The 21,746-nt window shown below is 45.5% G+C and overlaps 1 pseudogene; it reads left to right on the top strand.

Moving 5' to 3' along the window:
- Positions 1 to 17,489: 17,489 nt before the first annotated feature.
- LOC147988725 (uncharacterized) lies at positions 17,490 to 19,069 on the top strand (annotated as a pseudogene).
- Positions 19,070 to 21,746: the final 2,677 nt, after the last annotated feature.

The following is a 21,746-nucleotide window of genomic DNA, read 5'->3' as shown; positions in this document are numbered from 1 at the left end:
CCATGCGCACCGGTGATCACGTGATTGCTATGGTCAACGATTTACACTACGTAATCTTTGGAAAGGGTCCCGGTGGACTAGCTGTTCCGAATGACGCTGAGGGACACGCACCCATGTGGTAGAAGAAATCTATATTTTGGGACCTACCCTACTGGAAAGACCTAGAGGTCCGCTCCTCAATTGACGTGATGCACGTGACGAAGAACCTTTGCGTGAACCTGCTAGGCTTCTTGGGCGTGTATGGGAAGACAAAAGATACACCTGAGGCACGAGAGGACCTGCAACGTTTGCACGAAAAAGACGGCATGCCTCCGAAGCAGTATAAAGGTCCTGCCAGCTACGCTCTTACGAAAGAAGAGAAAGAAATCTTCTTTGAATGCCTGCTCAGTATGAAGGTCACGACTGGCTTCTCATCGAATATAAAGGGAATAATAAATATGCCAGAGAAAAAGTTTCAGAACCTAAAGTCTCATGACTGCCACATGATTATGACGCAACTGTTTCCGGTTGCATTGAGGGGGCTTCTACCGGAAAACGTCCGATTAGCCATTGTGAAGCTATGTGCATTCCTCAATGCAATCTCTCAGAAGGTGATCAATCCAGAAATCGTACCAAGGCTAAGGAGTGATGTGGCGCAATGTCTTGTCAGTTTCGAGCTGGTGTTCCCAACATCCTTCTTCAATATCATGACGCACGTCCTAGTTCATCTAGTCGACGAGATTGTCATCCTGGGGCCCGTATTTCTACACAATATGTTCCCCTTTGATAGGTTCATGGGAGTCCTAAAGAAATATGTCCGTAACCGCGCTAGGCCAGAAGGAAGCATCTCCATGGGCCATCAAACAGAGGATGTTATCGGGTCTTGTGTTGACTTCATTCCTGGCCTTAACAAGATAGGTCTCCCTAAATCGCGGTATGAGGGGAGACTGACTGGAGAAGGCACTCTTGGAAGAGACTCAATAATATGCAGGGACGGATATTCTTGGTCTCAAGCACACTACACAGTTCTACAGAACTCTACCTTGGTGACCCCGTATGTCGATGAACACAAGAACAGTCTGCGCTCCAAACACCCGGAGCAGTGCGACGACTGGATTACATGTGAACACATCAGGACTTTCAGCAGTTGGTTGGAAACACGTCTCAGAGGTGACAACACTGTTTGTGATGAGTTGTACTTGTTGTCAAGGGGACCATCTTTGACTGTATTGACTTACAAAGGATACGAGATAAATGGGAATACATTTTACATGATCGCCCAAGATCAAAAGAGCACCAACCAAAACAGCGGTGTCCGCTTTGATGCAGCAACCGAGAGCGGAAAGGACACATATTATGGTTACATAGTGGACATGTGGGAACTTGACTACGGACCTGATTTTAAGGTCCCTTTGTTTAAGTGCAAATGGGTCAATCTGTTAGGCGGCGGGGTACAGGTAGACCCACAGTATGGAATGACAACAGTGGATCTGAAAAATCTTGGGTACATTGACGAACCGTTCGTCCTAGCCAATGATGTGGCACAGGTTATCTATGTGAAGGACATGTCTACCAAACCGAGAAAAAGAAAAGATAAGGAAGCGAATACATCATACGATGAGCCAAAGCGCCACATAGTTCTTTCAGGAAAAAGGGACATCTTGGGAGTGGACGGCAAGACAGACATGTCTGAAGATTATGAAAAGTTTCATGAAATTCCTCCCTTCAATGTCAAGGCTGACCCAAGCATCCTGATAAACAATGAAGATTATCCATGGTTACGGCGCAATAAGCAAATGACACAAGCGAAGAAAAAGTGAAGACTTTCTCCCGCAACTATTATGATGATACCATGCCAAATTTCAACTTTTTCAGAGTTCATTTGAAATGCTTTCATGTCTTATGGTTCGAAACTTTGATACTTCGAAAGTGATTGTCCATTTTGTACACGAAGTGCATCAAGTTTTTGTCGTAACCCTTTCTACTTTTTGGAACATGCTATGTGGGTGAAATGATGATACCATGCCAACTTTCAACCTTTTCAGAGTTCATTTTGAAATGCTTTCCAATTTCAAAGTCATTTAGCTCAAATAATGAATTAATAGCAAACAGAATGAACTACAAAACTTTTATGAAAATAAAAACAATCAATTAAAATATTATGTTATGATCAACTAAAACAAAACTATAATATTCTTCAATAGCAAAAAGAATATAATTTTTGTGACCTAAAATCAAACTATAAGTATTTAATTGTAAGTATAAATAAAAAATAAATAGCAAAGAAGAAAAAAATTCTATTTTTATAGTAAAGTTATACAAAAACTAGTGATTCACACAAATTTTTAAAATTCAGATTTAAACTATTCAAAATTTAAAACTAATGGCACTAACAGAAAGTTTATATTTTTTGTGACCTAAAAGCAAAAAGAAATCACTAAAAAACTGTAAGTATTTAGTTGTAAGTAGAAATAAAAAATAAATAGAAAAAAAATTCTATTTTTATAGTAAAGTTATTCATAAACTAGTGATTCACATAAATTTTTAAAAATTCAAATTTAAACTATTCAAAATTTAAAACTAATGGCACTAACAGAAAGTTTATAATTTTTGTGACCTAAAAGCAAAAAGAAATCACTAAAAAACTGTAAGTATTTAGTTGTAAGTAGAAATAAAAAAATAAAAAAACCAAAAAAAATGTAGAAATAAAAAAGAGAAAACCAAAAAAATGCCTCCTACTGGGCCTCCACGGCCTGAATACGACTAGAAACCCTACATGGGCCAGGATTCAGGCCCGCAGAAGGCCCAATAGGCCCACAGGCAGTAGCAAGTTTAGGCCCGAAAGCCTGCATTAGAGAGGAGCTCGAATGGGGAGGCACACCAACGCTTATAAACCAGTGCCGGCGCCCTTCAGCTAGCGATGTGGGACAAAACTTTTGGGCACGGGGCAGCACAAGGCCATTGGTCTAAAGGGGGCATTGGTCACGGTTCGTGGCACCAACCGTGACCATTGCCCCCCTTTAGTCCCGGTTGGTCCCGGTCCTTTCGGCTGCTGAAAATTGGCCTTTGGTCCCGGTTCGTCGCACCAACCGGGACTAAAGGGAGCATTAGTCCCGAGTCATAGCACGAACCGGGACCATTGCTCTGGCTATATAAGCCAACACTTGTGAAATTTTGGCCAACCGCCTCCCATTCGCCCCGACGCCCCCAGGCCGTTTGTCGTCGTCGTCGCCGCCCCGAGCCCGTCGTCGCCCTGCGCCCGCCACCGTCGCCCCGCCCCGGCCCGCCGTCGCCCCGCCCCGCCCCGTCGCCGCCCCGAGCCCGTACTTCGTCGCCCCGCGCCGTCGCCCCGAGCCCGTCGTCGCCCCGCGCCCGCCGCCGTCGCCCCGAGCCCGTCGTCGCCCCGCGCCCGCCGCCGTCGCCCCGCCCCGTCGCTGCCCCGAGCCCGCCGCCGTCACCCCGCCCGGTCGCCGCCCCGATCCCGTGGCCGCCCCGCCCCGTCGTCGCCCTGCGCCGGCGCCGGCCCTTTAGGTTGATGATGTTGATGATATGATGATATGATGATGTTTTTTTTCTGTTGATGATATGATGGTGTTTTTTTTCTGTTGATGATATGATGATGTTTTTTTTCATATATGCATTTTTTCATATATGTATTAATTTTTTAAGTTGTTAGTAGATATTGATTTTAGGTTAGTGCATTTTATCACTGATTTTAGGTTAGTTGAGCCTCTTTAGTGCATTTTATGTTTGTTGCATTTTAGGTTAGTGCATTTTATGTTAGTGGAGAGGAAAAAGTAAAATAAGGAAAAGGAAAATAAGTAGAGAAAGAAGGAGAAGAAGAAGGAGAAGACGAGGAGAGGAAGAAAAGGAAGAGGAGAAGAAGAAAGGAATAGAGGAGAAGAAGAAAAAATAGAAAATTTCTATTTTTTCTTCTTCTCCTCTATTCCTTTCTTCTTCTCCTCTTTTTTTTTCTTCTCTTTTTTTCTTCGATCTTCTCCCCCTCCCGATAGGAAAGTTTTATATAGAAAGTTACAATTTTAGAAAACTTTTATATATGCAAAAATTACAATTTTAGAAAAAGAAGGATAGGAAAGAAGAAAATAAGAAGAGGAAAGAAAGAAGAAGAGGAGAGGAAAGAAGAGGTGAAATAAATAAGAAGAAGAAAAAAGAAGAAAAAGAAGAGGAGAAGGAAGAAAGGAATAGTGGAGAAGAAGAGAAAATAGAAGAGAAAATAGATATTCTATTTTCTCTTCGAGGGGTCGAGGGTCGGGAACTAGGGTAGAGGGTCGAGGGTCGTTAAGGGGTCAAGGGTCGAGGGTTTCAGGGTCGAGGGTTCGAGGGTTCTATAGGTTCGAGGGTCGAGGGTTCCAGCAGGGTCGTCTAGGGGTCGAGGATCGCCGAGGGGTGGAGAGAGGTTTCCTAGTGTCAAAGTATTGAAGAAATTCATGCCTTCATCATTAGCCGGAAGTAACCAGGGCATGTTGGTACGAAGTTCTGCAAAGTTGTTCTGGAATGGAGTCCCGGATAGAATAATCCGCCTTTTGGTACGAATTCAGCAAAGGCCTTCCAAATAGCGATATTCGGAAGGCTCTTTCTGAACTTTGTACCAAAAAGCGAATTATCCTATCTGGGACTCCGTTCCAGAACAACTTTGAAGAGCTTCGTACCATCATGCACATGTTACTTTCGCCTAATGATGAAGACATGGTTTTGTTGAATCCTTTGACACTAGGCAACCTCCCGACCCCTCGGCGATCCTCTCGAACATGAGAGGAAGAAGAGGGTCGTCTAGGGGTCGAGGGTTCCAGGGTCGTCTAGGGTTCGAGGGGTCGAGGATCGCCGAGGGGTGGAGAGAGGTTTCCTAGTGTCAAAGTATTGAAGAAATCCATGCCTTCATCATTAGCCGGAAGTAACCAGGGCATGTTGGTATGAAGTTCTGCAAAGTTGTTCTGGAATGGAGTCCCGGATAGAATAATCCGCCTTTTGGTATGAATTCAGCAAAGGCCTTCCAAATAGCAATATTCGGAAGGCTCTTGCTGAACTTTGTACCAAAAAGTGAATTATCCTATCTGGGACTCCGTTCCAGAACAACTTTGAAGAGCTTCGTACCATCATGCACATGTTACTTTCGCCTAATGATGAAGACATGGTTTTGTTGAATCCTTTGACACTAGGCAACCTCCCGACCCCTCGGTGATCCTCTCCAACATGAGAGGAAGAAGAGGGTCGTCTAGGGGTCGAGGGTTCGAGGGTTCTTCTCCTCTATTCTTTCTTCTCCTCTCTTTTTTCTTCTTCTTCCTCTTTTTATATCGGGAACGAGGGTCGTCGAGGGACATAGATATAGTGTCATCGTTGTCGATATATACCCCCTCCCGATAGCTTACTATGATTAGGTAGCTAGTTCTACGTTTGGCACTAATATATCCATCTGTCATGTTTGAATAATAATTGCCATGTTGTAAATATTTGTAGAAACTATGGACACCGCCATAGACGAAGCAACAAAAGAAGCGTTGTTGAGGGACATAATCGCAGAAGGAAGTGATGCCATCTCGTTGTTTCTCAATGAAACCGATGGTCTGGAAGGAGAGGGTGAACAAGCTGGCTACGGTGACCTAATGCCGATGCAAGAAGAAGAATATGAGGACGGCTCCGGTGACCCAATGCCGGTGCAAGAAGGAGACCGTGATGACGGCTCCGTTGACCGAACCGAGTCCGGCCAGGTATATATATTAGTTAAGCCTATGCTGACTAGCTGATTGATGCATTCATTGTTTTGGTATGTACACATATTAATTAAGTCTTTGTTCTTTTTTCTAGCCCTCCGGATCAAGCACAACTTCGGTAAAGAGACGAGGCCCGAAGAAAAAGTTGAGCTCGGATGAAAAGTAAGAGATCATAGCAATCGCGCCCGACGGCCAACCATTTGAACCCCTCCGGACAAAGAGCGCATTTGTTGCTCAGTGCGGGGTTCTGGTTAGGGACAAGATCCCGATAAGCATCCAGCAATGGTTTAAGCCGGCTACAGAAGACCCTGAGGTCTCTTATGTCAATGATATGCAGAAAAATGATCTTTGGACTGAGCTGAAGTCAAATTTCACCCTACCGCCTGAGGATAATCCAGAGAACCCAGTTAAAGAGAAATTAATCAAGTCTTTTGCTCTGAAGAGGATGGCAGAACTATTCAGGAGGTGGAAGAAAGAGCTGAATAAGTTTGTCGAAAATAATGAGACACCAGAATTCAAGGGCAGATATGAGAAGATCAGAGATCACTGGCCCGCATTTGTGGCCCACAAGACATCGGAAAAGAGTCAGAAGATGTCGGCGACAAACAAGCAAAATGCTACGAAGAAGAAGCTTCACCATCGCACGGGGTCAGGTGGCTACCTCGTAGCCCGGCCTAAGTGGTCCAAGACTAAGAATGATCTGGTTCATAAAGGGATCGAACCAGAGACAATTAACTGGCCAGACCGTTGCCGGACTTGGTTCTTCGGGGCTGGCGGAACCCTGGACCCTGTAACAGGGAAGTGCATTTGGACGAACGATCAAATGGACATACCAGTCAGTAAGCTTAAGCAGTATATCGAAGCAGCGTAGGAAGGGACGTTCTTTCCAGACAGAGAGAACGACGAGCTCACAATGGCCCTCGGGAATCCTGAGCACCCTGGACGGACACGAGGCACGCCAGGCTCCATTCCGTGGAAGGTTGGGTTTCCGGACGCAGGCGGTTACAAATCCCATGAGAGGAGGAAAAAAGTGCAGCAGACCCAAATGCAGGCGCTGCAAGCAAGGGTAGACGCGATAGAGGAACGAGAAGCAAATCGCAGCAAACGTACTGCCGAAGCCTCCCCCGAAGCTACCCCGCCATCTCAGCACAGAAGCAGCGTGGCTTCCACCGAGCTGCTTCAGCCGGAGCATGCCTTGACGGCTCCTGCCAGCTATCCCGTGGATGCTATAACGGAGTCTCAAAGTTGCCACCTTATGACGCAATGGATGAATTTGAAGGTCAAGGCTGCTGTTGGCTCTGTTTATCCTACTGAACCCGGCGCAACTTTTCACTTCCGGCCGATTCCAGAAGGATATGCTGGGGTGATGGTGGATGAGATAACAGAGGGATTTGAGGACCTCCAGCTTGACCACCCTACCGGTGAAGGGGAGACTCGTCTGGGGTCTTCTCTGAAGACTCCATGCCTATGGCGGAAGGAGCTCATCAACCTTCTGAACTGGATGCCACCGCCTCCTCCTCCTCCTCCGGCGAGTCAGGGCACTCCGCCTCCACCGCCTCCTCCTCCGGCGAGTGACGATCAGGGCCCTCGGCCGGCTCCTTCTCCGGCGCGTGGCGGCACTCCGCCTCCTTCTCCGCCTGCGCCGACGCGTCCGAGCAGCCAGCCTCCTCCTTCTCCGCCTCGTCAGCAAGGGCGGAAGAGACCTGCCGCCGCTCCAGCTGCTCCGGCGCGTCGTAGTCCTTCTCCTCCGCCTCTTAAGCAAGTAAAGAAGACAACCGCTACGTCTGCTCGGTCGGCGTCTAGCAGTACAACCAGAGGCGGGAGGACATACAGATTCGGTCCTTCTCTGAAGACTCCAGAGAAGTTACCATATGAGAGGACCCTGGAGGAGAACGCCGAGATCGCGCGAGAAGAAGTGAGGAACTTCTTTGAAGGGGTGAAAGCAAAGAAACATCCACCTCCGGAGGAGAAGGTAGATCGGGTGAAAGTGAAGCGCACTCTGGCTGCCCTGACAAAACCACCGAAGTCTGATCCGCCGAAAGGAAACTATGACCGCATTATTGGAAAGGAATTTGCCGAAGCGGAGCGGTCGGGAAGTACTGTCAGTGATCAAAGGCTGAAAGAACGACGAGCTGGGAAACAAATTGCCCAGCTCGGCAAACAAGCGAAGCAATCATGCCCCCCGCTCAAGGTGCCTAGCCACAACATCGCTAATGATCCGAGGATGGTGCCCGGTTATAGCAATCTTGCAGATTACCTGCCCGACGAAGTATATTATGAACCCATGGACGTGCAGATACAAAGATACGAGTACGGGAAGCCTCTCGTCAAAGATGAAAGATCTCTATCAACGATGATGCGAAGATTGCATGATTGGTACTTGAAAATCTGCAGAGACTCTGGGGGAGGAGTACTTTGTATGTGAAAGTTAAAAAGGAGCATGACCTCGTTGGAATTGATCTGTTGCCTGTTCCATTTGAGGAGTTCTATCAGTTTTTCAATCAATTGGCCCTCGATAAAACAACGGTCGCCTGCTACTGTCTGTTAGTAGTACTACTTCTGTCATTAAGTTTCTCTATATAGCTTAGCTCTTTCATTGCATGTATTTATAATCATCCTCACTATATCATGCAGATTGAAGATCGCCGAATTGAAGAAAAGACAAGTCGGTGATATTGGGTTCATTAACACATATCTCATAGATGCAACTGAGGTTAAACTTCATGCCGTAGCTACCGAGGCCAACTTGCTACGATCGTTCGTAATAAATCAAAACAAAGATATAATACTCTTTCCTTACAACTTCAGGTGAGTGTTACTGTCTTGTGCGTATTCGGTTTCCCTTATATATTAGTCAAGGTTATAGTAATGTAATTGATGAGTTATGCATGTGTGTGCAGTTTCCACTATATTCTCCTAGAGATTAAGCTTGAGCAGGGAGTAGTAACCGTCTTAGACTCTAAACGAAAAGATCCCCAGGACTATGCAGACATGACTCAAATACTCCAGAAGTAAGTTAAATCGATCATTATCCACCATATCAGCAACTTTGTTCATTTCCTGATATCAAGTAATTGTTTTCTTTGTCCGGCAGGATTTGGAGAAAATTCACCAAAACAGTTCCGGGACTGCCGAAGGAGCTGGAATTTAGACACCCGAAAGTAAGCACTATAGTAGCATGTTCCGCGCATCTCCTAGTGATTCAAGCGCTAGTTTCATCAATAGCATTTAGCATTCTTGCTTATCAGTTTGATTGACCTCTATTTCTTGTAAAGTGGTTGTGGCAGGAACAAGGGAATGATTTCTGTGGATACTACATCTGCGAGTCCATCCGCCACACGACCTATGAGCGGGGCCGGTACTCTAATGAACAATATGAAGTACGTAAATAACAACATTCACAATTTTATTTTATTACCATCATTTGTGTTGAGTTTCATTCATTCATATATATATGTATTGACCCCCTTCTTCAAATTAGATGTTTCGGAAGCGGGATGAACTCCTAGCACCAGCTCGCATGCGAGCAATTCAAGAGGAATTGGCGGCATTCTTTCTTGACCACGTGATCCCTGAAGACGGAGAATTCTATGTGGACCCTGAGTCCGTATGATTATATTTGTAAGAGATAATTATTGTATATATGTAGCCGGTAGTGTTATATAGATATACGAGAACTTGTTGTTCGACCAATCTCTCAGAGAAGGAGAGGTGGTCGATATCACTTCTCTCTGTATGCATATATGTTCATGACGATCTTCTGTTTCCTTCGTTTGCTTACTAGCTAGCCAGCGTGTCTAGTCCTCTCTATACGTATGTATAGTACGTAGCGTCGACCAAGCACGGACATAAGAGAGGACACTTCTCTTTATTAATTATAGCTAGCTAACACAATATATGAAACACCTAAATTAACCCCCCAAAACCCCCAACCCCCCCTTGCAAAAAAAACAAAAACTCCAGCCACAGAAATGCTGACGCGTGGATGCCTATTGGTCCCGGTTGGTGCCACCAACCGGGACCAAAGGGTCTCCTGACTGGGCTCTGCGCACTGCCCACGTGGAGGGCCTTTAGTCCCGGTTCTGGATTGAACCGGGACTAAAGGGGAGAGGTATTAGTACCGACACTTTAGTCCCGGTTCCGGAACCGGGACTAAAGGCCCTTACGAACCGGGACTATAGGCCCTTTTTCTACCGGTGCAAATTTGAAGTAGGCGCTGACGAAGGACATTAGGGTATGTTCTTCACGTCCACACTTCACTTAATATTTGGCCTTAGGCTTTTTCGCAAAGAAAAAAGGATTTGTCGCTTTTTGGACAATGAAGTGTGGACGTGAAGAACATACCCTAATGTCCTTCGTCAGCGCCTACTTCAAATTTGCACTGCCATCGGATGGAATAGTACTCCAACTAATCATACTTACAAAGCATGGCAACCCATCTTCTAGCTTACACGTCCTCTAAATCTCAAAAACATGCACCTGCTCTGAACTTTTGAACATTTACTCTGCTCTCAATTTGCAACAGCTTTTCACATTCAGATTTCAGTTAAATGAAAAAGGAGTGGATGGGAGCAGATTTGTGACAGAAATATGACTGCTAGAACAGAATAATCTCTCCCTCTCTCTCAGTATACACGCACATATGCACAAGCAAGTAAATCGAACTGCAAAACTGAATGAACCACACCTGCAGCCATACTTTTGTTGCTACCAGGCCAGCTGGAGGCGGACACGGTGGCACTGGTGGCGGCTGACACCGCCAATTTTGGAGCTATAGCCTGCAGTGGACGAGCTCACATACCTTCTCTGGCTTCACGGATCTCGCGTCCGCCTTTCCCCGTTCCCCCCTTGGCTCCTACCATGTGTCCACGTCTACCTCTGCTTCATCGCTGCTCCCTTCTCGACACGGCAAAGGAGGGGGTGAAGGAGGTGGCACGTGGAAGCCTTCAACTGGAAATTAACAAAATGCCTAGTTAGAAGTAACGAACCTTTTTATTATCTTATTCATAATCAGACCGTACTCTGAACATAAAGGGCATGCGATCCTAGGACATGAAGCACAACCATCTAGCTAATAGAAACACTCAGCATAAGCTGAAGTAATTCTGTAATAGTACTTACATATTGCTCCAGCCATATATCTGCAACCTTACAACTACATATATCCATCTCCTCAAGCACCATAGTTGACCATTATTGGCGCTTCACTGCTCCTGGCAACTTGATGCTAATTCGTAGAAACAGTGTTTGGTCTTATTTTGTAATTGACGGTTATATCATCAGAATATGCAGCTCTGAGCCTCCAACACCTCTCTAGAACAATGAAGGTTTTTTTCTTGCATTATTCTTAGTTTGAATGTAACAAAATAATCAAAGAATGGAACATCCAACAATGACTTAAACAGTGATTTTGTGTGAGGTTTCCATGTGAAAATAATTTTGTTATCCCAACAAAGAATATGGCATGTCTAAAAATGGTCCACCTGTACTGTAATAGCCTACTTGTCAGCCTAATATCCATATCGAGTTATAGATAAACGAAGATATACCAACCGATGCAATAGATGTACCTAGAACTTCTTCCCAGGCGGTTGATGTAGGCATTAGTACAGAAGTTAGGCCAGTACTGTGGTAGTGATTCCTATTTGATCCGTGAAAAATCTGCAGCCCTTACTTTCAACTCTGATGTTAGTACTTTGATGCAATTGCTGAGAAATTAAAAGATGGAAACACCGTAAAAAGCTGCTCAAAGAAGCTTATGCCGTAGTTCGTACAGACAACCATATTGATCTGATGAAAAAAATAGGATTCGATAAATCTAGAATATCTTGCTTCATCGATAATCAAATTAAAGTTCAAATGGCACAAGAGATTGTTGAGGCCCCATTTGCCAATGCAACCTGAAAGGCAGAAAAGATGAATTAGGAGGAAACATAAATCAAATTTAACTGTCCAAAGTTTAAGAAGGTGTGATGTGATTACCAAACAAACTATAAATCAGTACCAAAAATAAACTAAGCCCTAGTTGATTGTCGTTTTCACGAAATAACATAAAAATTGTAGTGATCATAACATTGAGTAATAAGCAAACATATCAAACATGTTGACACAAGGTTTTCATTCATAAACCACAAATTGATTCTCTCCCCCACACCTTTCTTCCTCGGCAATCGTCGGATGTCACATCCACCATTGAAAACCACACTGCGAACCATGAAACTACTGTACATAAATTATGACAGATGGAGTAAATTATTACTTTGAAAGACAGCTTTCAGGCAAAGCAATTAGCAGCCAAACGAAGTTGTTAGTTACTACATAAATGGACCAAACGCCTTCAAGCTATGAGCCTCCTTTACCTCAACATTTTTTTCTTCCCACAAAAGCAAACGGCACGGACAAGGACATTACATCCATCTCCCTATTGCATTGTCACAAATGTACATTCAGTTTAATATAAGCAGAAAGCTAATTACGGAACATCAGTGGACTATTCCATAAATGAATTCTCAACCTACTATCAATGCAACTGATACAGGAAGCAAGGAAAGAAATGAGCGATACACTAATTTCAACATCACAAGGAGCTGCATGAGAAACCAATCTCCAGAAGCTTGTGTTACCAATCCTGCAGAATAACCATCATTTGGAGCCTGTCGGAAGAGAATGCATCACTACTATTCTGCACAAAAGAAACCAGTATTAATCTCCATTCAAATTTATTTTTTCTGAACTCTCAACATTTTTTCAGTTCCACAAAAGACATTTCATCAATGCAAAAATACCAGGTGTCTACCACCACATGTCATTATAGATTGGGTAGTCTCCTCTGATTTGCCTAGTGACGTAGAACCACCATATTTTCCTGAGTTTCTGCAGCATACAAAACTTAGTTTTGATGCATATAAAATATTGTATGGACTATGAAGCCATTGATGCAAGCTATACAAGTTAACTGTTTCTTTTAGGAGAAAATTGAGCACAACTAAGCACTTACTTTTCTTATCGAATGACTTTTTTCAAGACCCTTTGCAGACATGTATTGCCTGTTGGATTGGGAGATCGATGCATACAACATGTCCATTGGTTGGCCCTGATCGGGCAGGATTCGGCCATGCCACACACCTACCTGAATCGATACTATTGCAGGCTTGGACTGTCAAGAGATCGGCAAGGAGTCGCGCAGGCCTGCTACAGCTTGCTTGACACAGTCAATGCTGCATGTCTTCGGTTGCCGCTCCTCGTGGCGACTCCCTCTACCTCCAGATCTAATGGCAACGCCTACTGCCACCGTTGTCGGGGCCTTCGAGGCGCTCCATGAGCTCATTCCACTCGGGCTAGGGGAGTAGGGGTGCAGTAGCTCCAACTCGCTTAACTCAATTTTATCATCATTTCAACAAAATGAAATAACCCAAATTATTAGTACTCATGCACACAGAGCAAATTTTGTTGCACAATATAGTGTAGGAAATTAAAAACCAACACTTGTTAGAGTGTGACAGATGCCGAGTCAGAATGATCCCGCAAAGTTAGAAATTAATCGTATAGACCGCTGATAGTAAATTGGTTATGTGGTCTTGCAAAGTGGAGGAAAATAATTTCCTACTGATAGGTTATCTGATTGACAAAACGATGAGAGATATAGGCACATCTAGCCAGCGACTGGGAGATGAACAACACGTATACAATAAATCAAAACAGTGGAAGGTCTCCTGAAAACAGTGAAGTGGCAAGAGAGGGATTAGAACCACGACCGTGAACATGGAGTTGGCGACGGAGCAAAACCAGGAGATCCTCCTCTGCCTCGTTGCACCGGCAGGCGGCGGCGGCAGCGGCAGCGGCGGCCTCGATGACAGCCGAGGTGCGCCACCTGCAAGGACTTCGCACCGCCTCGCCGGATCCCTCCGTCTCCCGTGCCCGTCCACCATCGCCCGGCTCCGGCAAGCTCCTTCCTAGGTCGTTGCGCCGCCCCTCCTTACTCCCTCCTTCTCTCCCTCACTTCCCTTCCTTCCTGCCCAGTAGCCACAGGCTCCATGGATCCGCCAGGGAATCCGTGCTCCGGCCATCCTCGTCGTCACTGGTGACCCCACCTCGCCGCCGGCCTCCGGATCCGCCTCCCCAGCCCCTGCCGCGCACGGATCCTCCCCCTGCAAGCTCCAACCGCCGCCGCCGATCTACATCGAGTCGCCGCGCCGCCCCCAGCCGCTTGAGCCACCGCATTGACCCGTCCCGATTTAAAAAGGATCACGGGTTGAATACTCCAAATCACATGGTGTTTTGTGCAAAAACAAAGCGTTTTTCCAGATCCACTACAAAAGGGACTGCGGGTTGATTTCTCAAAAACAGAGGGTGTTTTCTGCAAAATGGCCGGCGACGTACGACCAGAAGCAACAGCTGGTTTATTAGTAGGTAAAGATTTTGGCGAAGCTGGTCGGCCGGCCAACTTTGGGCCGGTCCAACCCTGATCGTCAGATGCGAAGTATGAAGACCGTCCGATCTAAGAATCCCGTCCTCATTTCCATATTCCCCGCGTGGACGACTCTCTCTTTCCTACCTCCTCATCTCAAATCAGGAGAGAACGTTCAGGACGGGAACGAGAGGACGAAGCTTGCCAGATCGTCGTCGTTCGCTGGATCGCCCCCGCTCGTCGGATCATCGCTGCTCACGACGGCAAGGCCGCACGTCATCTCCGGCGACCGTGCTTGCCGGGAACCTCCCCCGCTCGTAGTTTGTGCTCCAGATCCCGTCGCTGACCGGTCGCAGACGGTCCATGGTTGCAGCACTCCGGTGCGTCGATCCCGGCCTCGTCGTCGACTGCATGAGTTTCGGCGATACAAACGGCACCAATCGCACCATAAAATGGATGTAGCAAAAAAACTTGTTCGTCGTAGCAAAAAGCAACGTCGGTTGCAGCAAAAACGCTGTCATCGTCGCCGTGTGTTGCAACTCGTCATGAATGGACGCGGCAAAAACATTTGCCAGTTGTAGCAAAATCGACGACGGTTCTAGTAAAATCGAAAGATAGTAATAGCACAAATAGGTGCTAGTTCCAGGAAAAACTAAGACAGTGGTAGCAAAAAAAATCATTTGGTTCCAGCAAAACTCAAAGACAGTTGTAGCAAAAATGATGCTAGTTCCAGCAAAAAGCAAACAATGGTACCAAAAAAAAGAGTACTAGATTCAGCAAAATTCGGAGACCATGGTAATACCATGTACAAAAATTACCATCGGTAGAAGCAAAACACATCTCTGTTTCCAGCAAAACAACATCTTGGTCCCAACAAAATTCACCGCTGGCACTAATTCGAGCAAAGGAAACACCAGTTCCAGCAAAATATTCCTCCCATCACAGCAAAACATATCACTAGTCCCAGCAAAAATAGAACTTGGTTCCAGTAGAAAATCACCGATCCAAGGAAAAAGAACACACCAGTTCCAGCAAAAATTACAGCTGGTAGCAGCAAAAATCACCACTGGTTCCAGTATCCCTGATGTCCCCGTTTCCAGCGCCGCCGCATCCCGCAGGTGGCCGTCGCCGGTCGCAGCTCCTAGACAGCCGGTTGCAGCTTCCCACGAACCGATTGCAGCAAAAAAGTGAGGAGCTCCGACGTAGCAGGCACGGCTGCTGATCTGCCGGTGGCCGCTTCGGCTCCACGACAACGCTCGCGGCGGCGGCACACCAAATGACAGCCGAAAAAAAAGGAGGAGCGGCGGGAGCAGCAGCATCGCACGAGGAGGAAGAAAAAGATGGATGTGCGATTGATTGTGTGGCCAGCAGCACCCGTGAGAGAGGAATGGGCATATACAATGATTGATAAGATAGCCTTATCTTAAATTTTGCATGTAATTTAAAGAGGACAAAAAAAGTCTATAATTGGTTATCTCTTAGCCTTATCTTCAATAACTAGCAATTCCTAAAAATATGGTGAGACATATTGTGCTAAGAGATCATCTTTTGTCTTCTCTTAAATAAGAGAAGAGAATCCTTTTCTTATGAATTCTCTCTCTTCCATCTCATCATTGATTCTACGTGGCACTCCTAAAATAGCACTATTGTACATGCCCTAAGGAAAGTGGACGGTTGTGAGTGAACCCATGTGTGGACGTGGCTCTCGTACGTGAGCGTACACGCATGACAGCGAGTCGGCCGGTCCGCCGGATTTAAACGTTTGCCTAGGATTTTCCCATGACGTCCGCTGGATGGAATCTTGTTAATTTTGTCCGTTCTTTTTTTTAGCATCAGTACAGACACAAGCATTCATATACACGCGCATACACTTACCCCTATGAACGCACACACGCACACCCTATTCCTATGAACACCTTCGAGAGACTGAGCCGGCATATTATCTTGAGATTTACGAAGTCACCGTAGGCACCTCGTCATCGACGGGAACGTCTCCTCCCACTGAAAGCGCATCGCCGGAAATCCTGAAATAAATCCAGGAATAATGTGAGCACCAGGATTTAAACCCTGGTGGGTTGGGGATACCACTGTCCATCTAACCAACTCAGCCAATGATTTTTGTAAACTTGTTTGTATGATACGGAAGCGTGCAAAAAAAAACCCGAATATGGAAGCGTGCAAATTTGGAGTCAATTAAATCGAATCATACTCTTACTTGCACACCTATACAATTTGGAGTCCTACAAGGACTCGTTCGCCTTGTGTATAAACAGGCATCAAGACCCGCCCGGCTGGTTTTGCATCCAAACAGCCGAAACGATCAGCTGCACTGCGAGAGATCCCAATGGCCACAATCCCAAGTTCCTTGTCTTCCGAGAAGACGCTGGATTCGCAGGTTCGGGAAAACACGGCGGCTAACGACGAGGAGCCGTCGGCAGTCAAGCCGGGCGCAACCGCCGCATAGACGACGACCGCAACTGCGACGACCAAGAAGAAGAAGAAGAAGAAGAAGAAGAAGAAGAAGAAGAAGAAGATCTTGCGTGTGGTGCCAGCGAGCGAGGTGAAATATGTCATGAGTTATAAGCCGAAGCCCTACACGGTAGAGTTGCCAGCAGATATGATCAGAATGTTCCCGGAGATGGCGGCAGCCGGCAAGCTATTATATGATGAAGGCCGACACAGCCCAGGTCGCGGACAGCAATGAACGTGAGATGCTAGAGCTGCAGAAAGACTACGCGCAACAGCTGGAGGCCAAGGGCATAGTCACCTACGAGGTGGAGGTCGACGAGGACTACGACGAAGAGAAAGACTATGCACCTTTGCATCCACCAGGGCGTAGGAGACACCGCCCTGGCGTCACAAAGAATCACCAAGGAGAGACAAGGAAGCTGAATTAAATCAGATCCGAACAAATCTATCTAGGTCTTTTTATTTTTGAGAAATCAATCTAGCTGAAACGATCAGCTGCACTGCCAGAGATCCCAATGGCCACAATCCCGAGTTCCTTGTCTTCCGAGAAGGAGTTAATTGCACGTTGGTACCACACTTCCGCATGTTGTGACGAGTCAGTACCGTTGCTCGTGCATGTCGCAGTTCAGTATCACTATTTGGCCTAACCGTTACAAAATGGGCTGACAGACGTATACGTGTGTATTGACCATGTATCTGACAGACTGGGCCCACCTGTCAGGTGACACGGTGGCCAATCGGCGCGTGCCCGATGCGCTGACTAGGACGAGGCTGGTGCGGTGGTCTAAGCGGTCTCGGTCGGATCTTTCGTCAGTCGGTCCTCACTCTCCCTCGAGCTCAGTCTCGCTCTCCCTCCTCTCTCTGATTCGCCGCCGCCGCCACCTCAACCGGCTCGCCATCGCGCCATGGAGGACGAGAGCAGCCAGGACTCCAACGTTCAATACATGAACCTCTCCGACGACGAAGCCATGCATTACCGGGTGAGTTGTAGAGCTAGGGTTAGGGTTAGGTTTCTCTGATTTGGGGATTTGATTTGATTTGGGGATTGTCTCTTCCTTTTGCTCCTCTAGATCCCTGCTAGCATTGAAGACCAAGACTACAGTGGCATTGAGACAACACCCATCGTTCTTTGCCATCAGCATGGTGTGGCGGCTGAGAGGCGTGTAGCATTTGAAGCATTTAACACGGGCATGAGGTTCTTAGTGTGTCCTAAGAGTGTAAGATTCTGTACAAATCTCTTTTTTAATAGTATTGTTTAGTCTAGCCATGTGCATAGAATTGTGGAGTGCATAGATATCATGTTGTTTAATCTAGCCATGTGCTGATGCACAATGTTTAATCAGTATTGTTGTTTAATTGGGTAGCTGTGATGGTCATTTTGTAGCCATTTAGTACTACTGATGCTAATCATTGGATTAGAAAATGTGTTGATTTGGCCAGTAATTTTATAATTGGTCAACAGCCAATTATTTCATTGTTTAATGTCATAGAGATTCAATGAGTGTTTAGTGTCATAGAGATTGTTTAATGTCAGAAGCTCAAAATTCAGTGAGTGTTTAGTGTCAGAGGTTCATTCTTTAATTGGCTAGATTATTAAATCCTGAACCTCTCAAAGATGATTAAAGTTGATGCTTAAAGTTCATTATTTAATTGAGTGGCAGATGCTTAAAGTTGATTTGATTTGTATTTCATTGTTTAAAGTTAGATGCTCAAAGTTCAGTTACTATTTAAAGCCATTTGCTCAAAGTTTATTGCTTCAATAATTTACCTAGGATAACCTGGAGTGGCTATGTTTGTTTATATTGCAGGAAGATGACAACTGTGGTATTGTTCTCTGGGTTGACCCAGAGTGGCCTCCTACTTTGCAGAATGCCTTGCTGAAGCTATGGGAAATGTATCATGACAGCAAGAGTGATAGGAGGAAGGATAACCTGGAGAGTTCACTCACTATTCACCATTTGACTGAAGAAAAAACAATCTAGAGGCCAACTATGACAAATTGGTTGAAGATGTGCACCAACTGTTCAGTGCTCAAGAGGATAGGATGGTAGATTTCAGCTATTTGCAAGCTAAGATGCAGAATGTGCATGTTTCTAATTCAGTTGTATCTGACATGAAGACAGAGATGGGGAAGAAAGATGCAGAGATCTTCAAGCTGTAGGAGAAGTATAAAGTACTGATGAACCTGACACAATCTCAAAGCACTTGCATCCGGAACCTGAAGTTCAATCATCTAAAAGAGAATGAAGTGCTTAGTACATCCACCAGGAACCTGCAATTCCAGGTTGATGAACTCAAAAAATCTGAGGAAAAGCTCACCCAGGAGAACACCCAGCTGCTCCTTCACATGGGTGATCTCAAGAAGGGGCATGACAAGCTCACAGCAAGGAGGGATCAGCTAAAGATTCAGATTGCTGAACTGTTGAAGTCAGAGGAGAAGAACAAGCAGAAATTGAAGGGGATCCTGGACATCTTGTCAGAATGAAGATGTAGAGGAAGAGCAAGAGCAAGATCCAGATCAACATGAAGAAGAAGAATGCTTGCTTTGCTGACCTTTTGTGAAGTATGGTGTTGTTGTGAACTAAGTTATGTACTATGGATGTGTAGTTGTGAACTAAGTTGGAACTATGTTGTTGCTTTAAGTTGTGACCTAAGTTGAACTCTAGTATGTTGTGTAAGAATCTATTAATTATGTTGCATGAAGCTATCCTTTATGATTTGAGTTGTTTGTCTAGTTGGTTGATATGTTACATGATTTAAGTTGTTGTCATAGTTGCTATCATAGTGGTTACTCTAAGCCATAGTTGCTGTCATAGTGGCTGTCATTTAGGCTCCGTCAACGTCGAGAACCCACTAAACCATAGTGGTTAGCCATTTAGGGTGTGTTCGGTTGCTGTCACCAGATGGAATGGCATGGGTCCGTCCCGTCCTGAGAGCCCATTCTCACGTTCGGTCAGTAGATAGAACCAGAACCCACCAGTCCCACAAAAGGGAATATTCGGTCTATATGCGGAACTGACGCATACCTCCTATTCGAGCGAACGACAAGGAACGCGCCTCATTCCCCTCGCACCCAAGCCCTATCCTCTCCGTCTCTCGTTCCTAGCGCCGCCACCCTCCCGCATCTCTCCCTCCCTCTCGATTTGCCCGCTCCTCTCTCAGCGCCGCCCCTCACGCACCTCTCCGGCGCCGGCTTCCCTCTCCTCCCCGTCATCTCCCCCCTGCGATGGCGTGCATCAAGGGCTTGGCCGCGACCTAGCAGCAGCGGTGACCTAGCAGGCGGCGGCGGCGGCGACCTAGCAGGCGGCGGCGGCGACCTAGCAGGCAGCAGCGACGAACCAGCAGGGCGGCGACCTAGCAGGCTGCACCGATGAACTAGCAGGGCGACGACCTAGCAGGCTACACCGACGAACCAGCAGGGCGGCTAGCAACATAGGCAAGGTACAGTTCCATTCCCTTCTCTGTATATACATGCTGATGCTTAGGACAGATTTATGTTTCTGTGTGTGCAATGTTCTTCCCCAATTTCTTCCATATATTGTTGTCAGATCCATGGTTATAAGTAATTGGTAGCCATATTATTGATAGTATGTATCATTGTAGATGGTCAAGATGAGCAAAAGAAAAAGGATGGCTAGGGGAGCAGCTGTTTTTGTTGCATTAGCTGCAATGGCAGTCATTGTTCGGGCTATAATAAGGAAGAGGAGACCACGTATTACCTATGGCCCAATGCATGAAAGAGATCGAATCAGATTTGATTATCTAAACCAAAAAATTTGGCAAAGCGATGTGTTATGCAAAAACATGCTAAGGTTTGAAAGAGCTGCATTCTTTCGTTTGTGTGGTATATTGAGGGATCGCAATTTGCTAGAAGACAGTCCACATCTTAGTGTGGAGCAACAATTGGCAATGTTTTTGCATACAATTGGGCATAACCTTTGGAATAGAGTTGTTTCAGCCAATTTTGGTAGATCATACGGCACAACAAGCATCTATTTTAGAAAGGCTCTTCATGCCATAGGCGAGCTTCGTAATGATTATATAAGGCCATCATCATTGGAAACCCCCGCAAAAATTGCAGGAAATCATCGATTTGACCCATATTTTAAGGTAATTTCAGAAACTATTCCTTAGCTATCTAGCCTATATGATATGCCATTTAATACTGGTCACTATATAGGATTGTATTGGAGCTATCGATGGTACACATGTGCGAGCAGGTGTTACCAAAGATGTGGAGCCTTCTTTTCGTGGTAGGAAAGCCTTTACCACTCAAAATGTGATGGCAGCAGTAGATTTTGACCTCCGCTTCACATATGTTTCGGCTGGATGGGAAGGGTCCGCACACGACGCGACCGTCTTAGCTGATGCATTAACTCGTGAGAGAGGCTTACAAGTACCACCTGGTAAGAAGTTGAGTAGATAGAAATTGTCCATATGTTACTGCCTTAAGAAACCATTATAACCAATATTTATTTTCATTTTTTTAGGAAAGTACTACCTAGTTGATGCCGGTTATGGAGCCAAGCCAGGGTTCTTGCCACCTTTTCGTGGTGTGAGGTACCATTTGAATGAGTGGGGCAACAATCCGGTCCAAAATGATAAGGAGCTATTCAACCTTAGGCACTCATCTCTACGGGTGACGGTAGAGAGGGCTTTTGGATCTCTCAAGAGGCGTTTCAAAATTTTAGATGATGCCAAACCGTTCTTCACTTTCCCGGTCCAAGTCGACATTGTTATAGCTTGTTGTGTTCTTCATAATTATGCACTATCACAAGGGATCGATGAATTCATTATACCGGAAGTGACATGGACCACCCAACCAATTCGAACATCAAGGCAACAATTAAGTGACAATAGGGCCTTGGTAGACCATAGGCTACAAATTGCCACCCAAATGTGGGAAGATAGGCAACTCATGTATGCAAATTTATGAGTGCACCGCACTATGTATTTCTAATGTTTAAGGAACTACCTTTGTATTTATTTGATGGCTGGACAAGTTGTGGTATTTATTATGTCAAACAATATATTTGTGATGATTTCATCCATTTTATTGTAACATTTTGATGGCTGGGCAGATTGTATCTTATATATGTTTAAATCATGTGTTTGTGATGCTTTAGTCCATTCTTTTGCAATTTTTTGATGGCTGAACAGAA

This window comes from Triticum urartu, chromosome 1A, assembly GCF_056163025.1.
Source record: "Triticum urartu cultivar PI428250 chromosome 1A, HENAU_Tu73, whole genome shotgun sequence".
Lineage (NCBI taxonomy): Eukaryota > Viridiplantae > Streptophyta > Magnoliopsida > Poales > Poaceae > Triticum > Triticum urartu.
This window is presented reverse-complemented; position numbering and strand designations above follow the sequence as displayed.